This window comes from Zea mays, chromosome 6 (assembly GCF_902167145.1).
Source record: "Zea mays cultivar B73 chromosome 6, Zm-B73-REFERENCE-NAM-5.0, whole genome shotgun sequence".
NCBI lineage: Eukaryota > Viridiplantae > Streptophyta > Magnoliopsida > Poales > Poaceae > Zea > Zea mays.
In genome coordinates, this window is record NC_050101.1 from 79,545,438 (window position 1) to 79,554,912 (window position 9,475).

Sequence of the window (9,475 nt, forward strand, 5' to 3'; positions counted from 1 at the left end):
TAAGACGTTTAATCTTTCTCTCTAGTTGGTTTTCAACTTCAGCCTTATAGATTTTAAAGTAGTCTAAAGCCTCATCTTTAGTTTTTAGCAAGTATACATAGCAAAATCTAGACGCATCATCAATCAATGTCATGAAGTATCTCTTACCACCCTTTGTCAACACACCATTCATCTCACAAAGATCAGAATGTATGAGTTCTAGCGGTGCCAGGTGTCTCTCCTCAGCAACCTTATGAGGCTTTCGAGGTTGCTTTGACTACACACAACTGTGGCACTTAGAACCTTTGACTATGGTGATATTCGGAATTAAACTCATGGTTGCAAGCCGAGACATAGAGCCAAAATTAATATGACACAAACGAGAATGCCAAATACTCGCAAGATCATCAACATTAGCGCAAATATGGTTCACAGACTTATTATTGAAATCTAACAGAGAAAAGCGGAACAAGCCTCCGCAATCATAGCCTTTACCAATAAATTGTCCAGACTTGGACACAACTAATTTATTGGACTCCAAAACTACCTTGAACCCATCTCTACATAAAAGGGTCCACTAACGAGATTCTTGTGTATAGAAGGGACATGATGCACATTCTTCAGCTGCACGATCTTACCCGAAGTAAACTTCAGATCCACCGTGTCAGTGCCATGAACAGAAGCATGTGACCCATTCCCCATTAGGACGGAAGAATCCCGGGCGCCCTGATAAGAAGAGAACAAGTTAATGTCAGAACACACATGAACATTAGCACCAGTATCAAGCCACCAGCTAGGTGATTGAAATACTGAGAAGATGAAAGGTAAATTACCATACCCTTGATCAGGATAATCCTTGGCAAAATGATCCGCCTCGCCACATGCGAAACATGTCAATTCAGCCTTGTTCTTCTTATTGAAGTTGGTAGTTTTGTTGGGCTTGTTAGATTTTGGCTTTCCTTTGCCCTTGTTGTGGTTCCTTTGAACCATGTTGGCGCTGGAGTGGCCCTCGCCTCCTTTAGATCCCGTGTCCTTAGCCCGAGCTTTCTCCTCAACATCCAGAGACGCTAAACATGTCAATTCAGCCTTGTTCTTTTTCTTGAAGTTGGTAGTTTTGTTGGGCTTGTTAGATTTTGGCTTTCCTTTGCCCTTGTTGTGGTTCCTTTGAACCATGTTGGCGCTGGAGTGGCCCTCGCCTCATTTAGATCCCGTGTCCTTATATCTCCTGTCTCTTATGTTTTAGAGATGTGGCGAAGTTCCTCCAGCTCTCCATGATATACAGGTCACTACCAGGCGAGGCGAGCGAGCGCGTGCGTGCGTGTGGCTCTTCACACTCTCTCCTCTCATCCATGACTTGGTGAGTGAGTGTGACTTCCATATTTAAGCTAGCTCTACTCCACTAGAACTAGCAATATGGTGCTATTGGTTTCATCTATTCCCTAGCCATCCACTTATATGGGTTTTTGTGATTTTCCTGTGATTTATTTGAATTTCTCAATTGGGTCTAGCCCATAAATCCTAACAGTTTTTTCCTTTTCGATGATTTCATTCATGAGTTGGGTTTCGGAAGAAAAAAACGACGACGACGATTGACGATGAGTGAGCAACAAACAAAACCAAAATCTGGCTGTCTGCTTTTTCCTGGACGCCGCGTGATGTAAAAATCAGCTCGCCGAATCGCTGCTGCTGCTGAAATGAAATAACAGCGTGAGCGTGAGTGGCTGTACTGCTAATTGATTGATGAAGAAAGCTAATGGGAACGAAACCTTCACAAATCTTTCTTCCTTGCCCAGCATGATATCTGCACTGCACCCATCCATCCGTGTCTGTCGATCCGACCGATCAATCATTTCTTGTTAAGTCTCAGCAGCAAAACCTTTGCTACTACAGACAGTGACAGCCGAGAGGCTGAGAGACTAGTCGACGGCGATGCGCACGGATGGACGATTCATCATGAACAGGGGGAGACTGGTCACTGCCACTGGTGAGAGAGAAAATACGAGCGAGGTGGGCTTGTGTTCATGTTCTTTAATCGAAAGCAAATCTGATGAGCAGCGACGGTCAGAGCTCTTTAGGAGAGGTGCGATTAGACTATGATGATCCTGCCTGATTGTGTTTGGCCCGGTGCAAGTTCTTTTCAGCCGACAATTGTATCTTTACTAGTGTATGAAGCGCACCCATGCGCGCGTGACGAACCGTTTAACAGCAATATATAATGTATGGTGATTGTATGATTGATAGAAAGTAAATTAGGATATAAGGGCAAGGACAGAGGAAAACCAGGTTCAGTGTTTGAAAGAGTTACACATTGTGCAGAGGTGATAATTATAGTAGTTACGATAGTTACATAGTCAACCGACATGTTTGTGGGTTTCTACAAACTTATATATTACATCATTAGCAAGATTCAACAGCTAGAGATCTGTTCAATATATACATCATTGCGAAAGTTTCAGCGGTCTGGTTATATATACACAAAAGCATTCGTGCTCCAAAAGTGACGATGCTCGTCATATTACCTGTACAAAAAATATGAGCGTCAGTACTTAAAGAGTCTTGAAGCTGTTTTATCTTTTTTGGTATGGCCATGAGAAGAATACTCAGATTATTTTGATTGAAAATTATGTACACAACAAGAGAATATGGCATGAGAGTAGATGGTGTAGTACCTTCATGAGAATATCATGAGACCATTGATGATCTAATGATTAAGGTTGCCAGGGTGTGTAGAACCTAGTTGGGTAGTCTTGATCCTGTGTTTGGTAGTGTTAGTATGAACCAGGATTGATACATGCAAAATTTAAATAGTGTTTGTGACTTGGCTTTAAATTTTTTTATTATAGATACATACTTTTTAGGAGGTGACGCGAGGCTGTCTTTATTGACTTCATCTGGAATCTGTTCATCAACCTGTAAATAAGTGGATAAGAATTGTCAATTCATGTATAATTACACAAGCAGATTTTTAAAGTAATTAGTACTAATTCGTGATTGGATAGTTGGTCTTTATCCCTCACTCGGTTTCATCATGGTGCAATATATCTTGCAACTTTCATTAATAACTTTAAAAAGCCATAGAATGCCTTCAATTTGTCTCGTATTCAGCCTCTCTTTTTCTATCTCTAAGGTACCAATCACATGAAAGCATAAGAAGGGATCGATGAGGTTTATTTACTCTATTATTATTATTATTATTATTATTATTATTATTATTATTATTATTATTATTATTATTATTATTCATAGCCAGGAACTGCTTTTGGATAATATGGTATAGTACTACTTTAGAAGTTCACCCATGTTAGTTGATGGACCTTTACTTTTTTTGAAACTAAATTTATAGTAGGAAGCGTGTGCATATAAATGTGATTGTGGAAGTAAATTGAGATATATATGAAGCAAGAGTAGATTGTAATATGTGTTTTTGTTGCAATAAGAATAGACAATTGTTTTAGTGTGAGAACATATGTAATCATGATGTTAAAACATGTTTCATCTAAGAGTTTGTAGGAACATGTGTAACTGAAATGTATCAAAATAGCATACTTACATTTGTGTCGTGTAGAGTTTCAGAATACGCAAGTTTGCGTCGTGCCTGCCAAAATACAGTTGATGAGTTCATGTAGGTATATATAAGTTGATACAGAATAATTATAGTTAATATTAAGAAATATCTTACCACATTTTCTTGTTTGGTAGAAGTGGATAGTTTGGCAAACGATGTTGCTAGAGATTCTTGTGTGGTTATGACATCAACTGTGCTGTCTTGTGTAAACATCTGTTGTTGGGAAAGGTTTTGTGTGGCACATGGTATTGATGCTTGTCTTCCATGATGTGTTAGGACAGAAAGGATAGAAAAGATTCGATTTGTGACACAGAATGCACACATGTTGATGGTAACTGCAAGTGTGAATTTGAGGGAGACAATGGCAGCTAGGTCTGGAGGAGGACCCCGAGAAACATCTGATGTGCTAAAAAGGGTTTGACAAGATTTTCCTACTATTCGTGTCGGCGTTTCGAGACCGGGGGGTCCCTGGGCCGACGTGTGAAAATGTCGCCGCGTGCCCCAGCCCAGATGGGTCGGCGCGAGGCCGAGCGCGAAGGGGGGAAGAAGGCGTGAGAGAGGTGGAAATCCCGCGGCCTTCGTGTTCGTCCCGCGCCCAGGTCGGGTGCGCTTGCAGTAGGGGGTTACAAGCGTTCCACGCGGGAGGGAGCGAGCGGCCTCACGCGAGCGCCAGTCCCGTCCTCTTCCCCGCGCGACCAACCCCCTCTAAGAGGGCCCTGGTCCTTCCTTTTATAGACGTAAGGAGAGGATCCAGGTGTACAATGGGGGTGTAGCAGAGTGCTAACGTGTCTAGCGGATGAGAGCTAGCGCCCTAAGTACATGCCATCGTGGCAGCCGGAGAGGTTTTGGCACCCGGTTCGTGTGGTGTCGTGGCCGTCGGCGGAGCGCTGGAGCCTGGCGGAAGGACAGCTGTCGGGGCTGTTGAGTCCTTGCTGACATCCTCTTGCTTCCGTAAGGGGCTGAGAGCCGTCGTCGTCATAGAGCGTGCGGGGTGCCATCATTACTTGTCTGGCGGAGCGAGCCAGATGGGACGCCGGTCTTGTTCCCCGTAGCCTGAGTCAGCTTGGGGTAGGGTAATGATGGCGCCTCCTGTTGACATGGTCGGTCCGCGCCCTAGGTTGGGCGATGTGGAGGCTCCTCCGAGGTCGAGGTCGAGTCTATCTTCCGTGGCCGAGGTCGAGTCCGAGCCCCTGGGTCGGGCGAGGCGGAGACCGTCGGCTGAGGCCAGGGCTGAGTCCGGGCCCTGGGGTCGGGCGAAGCGGAGTTCGTCGTCTTCTGGGGCCGAGCCCAAGTCCGAGCCCTGGGGTCGGGCGGATCGAAGCTCGCCGTCTTCCGGGGCTGAGCCCAAGTCCGAGCCCTGGGTCGGGCGGAGCGGAGTTCGCCGTCTTCCGGGGCTGAGCCCAAGTCCGAGCCCTGGGTCGGGCGGAGCGGAGTTCGCCGTCTTCCGGGGCTGAGCCCAAGTCCAAGCCCTGGGTCGGGCGGAGCGGAGTTCACCGTCTTCCGGGGCTGAGCCCGAGTCCGAGCCCTGGGTCGGGCGGAGCGGAGTTTCCTATGGTGCCTGAGGCCGGGCCTGACTGCCTGTCAGCCTCACTCTGTGGAGCGGCACAGCAGTCGGAGCGGCGCAGGCGGCGCTGTCCTTCTGTCAGGCCGGTCAGTGGAGCGGCAAAGTGACCGCGGTCACTTCTGCTCTGTCGACTGGAGGACGCGCGTCAGGATAAAGGTGTCAGGCCACCTTTGCATTAAATGCCCCTGCGATTTGGTCGGTTGGCGTGGCGATTCGGCCAGGGTTGCTTCTTGGCGAAGACTGGGCCTCGGGCGAGCCGGAAGTATGTTCGTCACTGGAGGGGGCCTCGGGCGAGACGGAGATCCTCCGGGGTCGGCTGCCCTTGCCCGAGGCTGGGCTCGGGCGAGGCGTGATCGAGTCCCTCGAATGGACCGATCCCTGACTTAGTCGCACCCATCAGGCCTTTGCAGCTTTGTGCTGATGGGGGTTACCAGCTGAGAATTAGGAGCCTTGAGGGTACCCCTAATTATGGTCCCCGACAGTAGCCCCCGAGCCTCGAAGGGAGTGTTAATACTCGCTTGGAGGCTTTCGTCGCACTTTTTTGCAAGGGGACCAGCCTTTCTCGGTTGCGTTTTGTTCCGGTGGGTGCGCGCGAGCGCACCCGCCGGGTGTAGCCCCCGAGGCCTCGGAGGAGTGGTTTGACTCCTCCGAGGTCTTAATGCCTCGCGCAATGCTTCGGCTGGTCTGGTTGTTCCCCTCATGCGAGCTGGCCGTAGCCCGGGCGCACGGTCGGGTCCGAAGTTCTCGGGCTGGTATGTTGACGCTGTCAACGGTTTGGCCGGAGCCAGGTTTGCGAGAGTAGCCCCCGAGCCTCTGCATAGGGCGAGAGGACGGTCAGGGACAAACTCGACTTTTTTACATACGCCCCTGCGTCGCCTTTCCGCAAGGAGGAGGGGGGGAGAGCGCCATGTTGCCCTTGGAGGGCACCGAACATGGTGTATCCGGTGAGCTGCTGGCGGGTAATCCGAGCGAACGTCCGTGCCCCATTTGTTAGGGGTCGGCTAGAGGCCCAAAGGCGCACCGAAAAGTACCTGCAGGTGATCTGCCGGACCCGGTCCCCTGTCGACGGGGTCCGAGGGCTCGATGCCTCCCTCTGATGGGATTCCGTTACAAGATCGTTCCCGCTGGTCTCGGAAATGTCCTAGGGTACCTCGGGAGCGTAGCCCGAGCCTCAGTTATGTATCGAACGTACCCAGGGTCATCCCTCGCTCGATGTCTGAGGCGACTATGAACCCTTCGAGGGCCAGCCTTCGAACCCTTGATCAGTAGTGGGCGCGGAGCCCGAGTGGCCTGAGGCGGCCGTGGAACCCTTCCGAGGGGCCGGCCTTCGAACCTCTGACCAGTAGTGGGTGTGGAGCCCACACGCTCTGAGGCGGCTGTTAAACCCCTCCGAGGGGCCAGCCTTCGAACCTCTGATCAGTAGGGAGGCTCAGAGCCTATTTCCTTCACGGAGAAGGGTCCTTTTCGGGGTATCCCCCTTTTCCGGTCCCTGTTGTAAGAGAGAGAAAGAGGAAGAGGAAAAGGACACGAAATCGAATGACGTGGCGTACCTTTTTTGACGCGGTCATTATGGCAAAGGCGAAGCGTCGCTCGCTTCCCCTGCCAGAGGCGCCGCCTGCCACGGAGTTAATGCGACGGGGCGAGTGGTTCGTGGGGCGGCTGTTGCGCGTGCGCGAGCCGTTCGAGGAACGGAACACGGGCGCGCCGTCTTCACGCCGTGAGAGAGGGCTCTCTCACTGCCCTAGGATGGGACGTAAGCTTGGCTGACGACGTGACCGCTGCTCCCGCCTGCCACCGCCATTACTGCCGGCCCATTTTTGGCCGCATTAACCGTCGCGCCTGGCTGGCCCTGCTGGGTCGTACGCAGGGTTGCCTCGAGTCGCGGTACTGGTTCCACAGTCGAGGGGGCATGGCAGTGGTGCGAGTGACGGTGCAGTTGCTTGCACGTAGCGACCGGTGCGCCGGTTGCATGACGCGTGGGCGTGGGCCCCCATGCTGGGTGCATTGGAAGTCGAAGGGGCGCGCCCACTTGGTGCGGTTGCATGCCGCCTGCATGGCTGCCCGCCTATTCATCCGCTGGTCTGGGCGAAAGTGGAGGGGTGCTTGTAACCACTGGACGGTTGCATGCACCGCGCGCGGCGGTTTGGCTTCTTCTGCTCTGGGCCAGTTTGCATGATGTGTGGGACCTAGCCCCCACGCCGTAGGGGGAGGACCTTGGAGCGTGTTGGGGAAGACTCAGCCCACGACGGCTGGGGACGCAGGCAGGGAGAGTCGCCTTTAAAAGGAGGGTGACCCCCTTGAAAGGCGACCATGTCTTCACGCTCCCTTATGCATCGTGTCTTTCCACCTTCCGAGCCCCCGGATGGGGGACACCCGCAGTCCTTCCGCCTTGTCGTTGGGGGGAACGCAACTCCGTGGGAGTTGGTACCTTTCAGCCATCGTTCGGCTTCAAGGATTTTCATCAGTCAGCCTGACTGCATCCCCTCGCCGGTGGTCACCCAAGATGGTGACCACCAGCCCCTGGGTGGGGAGAAGCAAGCCGGGCTGCGATCTTGGTCCCACCCTCAGCTTCAAGGATGTTCATCATCCTCGCTGGGGTGGAGGCCGGGCTGAGCCGGAGCTCTACCTCCGCGCGGGTTCGTGGGTCAGCCTCTCCCTCAGCGTTCGAGGGAGAGGGCGCTCACTGGCCCTGCGAGAGGGGCGAACTTCGACAACGCGGGGCTGGTAGACGGCGGGCGTCGTTAGCTTCAGCGCGTTGGGCTCGTCGGCTTGGCTCCCGGCGCCCCCTCCTGCCGCAAGGGCGGTTATCGCGCCGCGCGCACGGGAGGACCGCCCAAGACGTCGTGCGCTGCCAGGGCGACGTTCGTGTTCTGGGGCGGCCCTGCCTTTGCACCGGTATGGCGCCTCCGCGCGGAGGTCGGTGCCCCGCTCGTCTGGGAGGATCCGAGTGGGGATCTGCCGGTGGGCTGACGACCCCTGTCGTTGGTGCCGAGGCGGAGGCGGCTCGAGAAGTCCCCGTCGCCGACGGGATCACCGCCACCATCCGCGCTTCGGGCCTCCGGCTCTTTGTACTTGTCCTCGCCCCTCGAGCGTTGGCGTGGGCGAGGGCAAGGTTGCAGCGGCGTTCGCCCTAAGGCCATCACTGCTGCAGTTCGGCCACCCGTAGAGGGGGTCGTTGTCGCTGCTGCTGGAGCGGGCGACGGTGAGCCGTCCGTCGGTCTTCTGTTGCTCCGCATGCCCCCCAATTGTGTGGGGTCGTTCGTACCTGCGGAGGTGGAACCGGAGTTCAGTTTGTAATGGCACCTTGAATGCTAGTGTTTTTGTTCATTGTGGCTGTCGGGGCCTGAACGTGTATGTATTTTTGGCGCGGAGCCGTGTTTTTTCCTCATTTTCGAGCACTAAGACTCGCCTGTTGGTTGTCTGAACCGCTTCACCAAGCGTGAGTCGCCCCGTACAAAGGTGACGAGTGAGGTATCCGTATCCCGGAGGCGTAGGAGTCCCTCGGCTCGGTCGGCCTTGCTGTCCGAGGCTTCTCTTGCTTAGTTAAAGGAACCCCTCGGCCGCTCTTCGATGAGCCGAAGCCAGGGTAGCGGCGTCAGCACGGACAGAGGCAGAGTTGGCTCGAAAAGAAGACTTGGTCGGCCGGAGCCTAGTCGGGTCGCCCGTTAGTGGGACCGACGCCGGAGTTGATCTGCCGAGGCCCCGGGCCGGGCTGATGTCTTTGGGGGACAGCTGGCTGAGGCCTCGGGGTGATCAGCCGAGCCGCCTGCTCGAGCCGGATTTTTGGAGGAGACCCTGGCGGCGATGGCCCGGGCGTGATGATGAAGTCGTCCTTCAGAGTGGAGATCCTCGGACCGCGTCGCAGTCCGAGGCTAGGCCGGACCTCGCCGAAGGTGTAGTTGACACCGAGGGTGCTGCTGCTCCCTTCAACCGTCAAGATCCGAGCCTGCAGGATCGGATTATCTTGTAGCGTGTGTTTTCTGCGGTCGCCGAGGCCCAAACACATCCTCGCCGTGTTGTAAAGCTGCGCTTCTTTTCCTCTTGTTTCGAGTATCTGGACTTTTTCGTCGGTAACAGAATTGTCTGTGCGAGCGAGAGTTGCTTTTCACGGAAGGTGATGAGTGAGGTATCCGTATCCTGGAGGCGTAGGAATCCCTCGGCTCGGTCGGCCTTGCCGCTTACGCGCGCTCTTGCCCGTCCATGGGGTTCTGTCACCGACGCAGTCGAGAAGGCCCGAAGAATCGCTTCGGCAGAAGAGCTTTCGAGCGTGAAGACTTGCTCGGTCCGCGGAATCACTTATCCGAACGTGAGTTACTTATCGCAGAAGGTGATGAGTGAGGTATCCGTATCCCGGAGGCGTAGGAGTC

General features: G+C 53.4%; 1 long non-coding RNA gene across 1 annotated transcript; it reads right to left on the reverse strand.

The window, feature by feature from the left end:
• Positions 1–2,866: 2,866 nt before the first annotated feature.
• On the reverse strand, positions 2,867–3,707 carry LOC103629465 (uncharacterized). Its single transcript, XR_554406.2, has 3 exons — positions 3,659–3,707; positions 3,530–3,574; positions 2,867–2,889 (listed from the first exon to the last, which is right to left on the reverse strand). It is a non-coding gene; the product is annotated as an uncharacterized lncRNA (long non-coding RNA).
• Between the last annotated feature and the right edge of the window lie 5,768 nt (positions 3,708–9,475).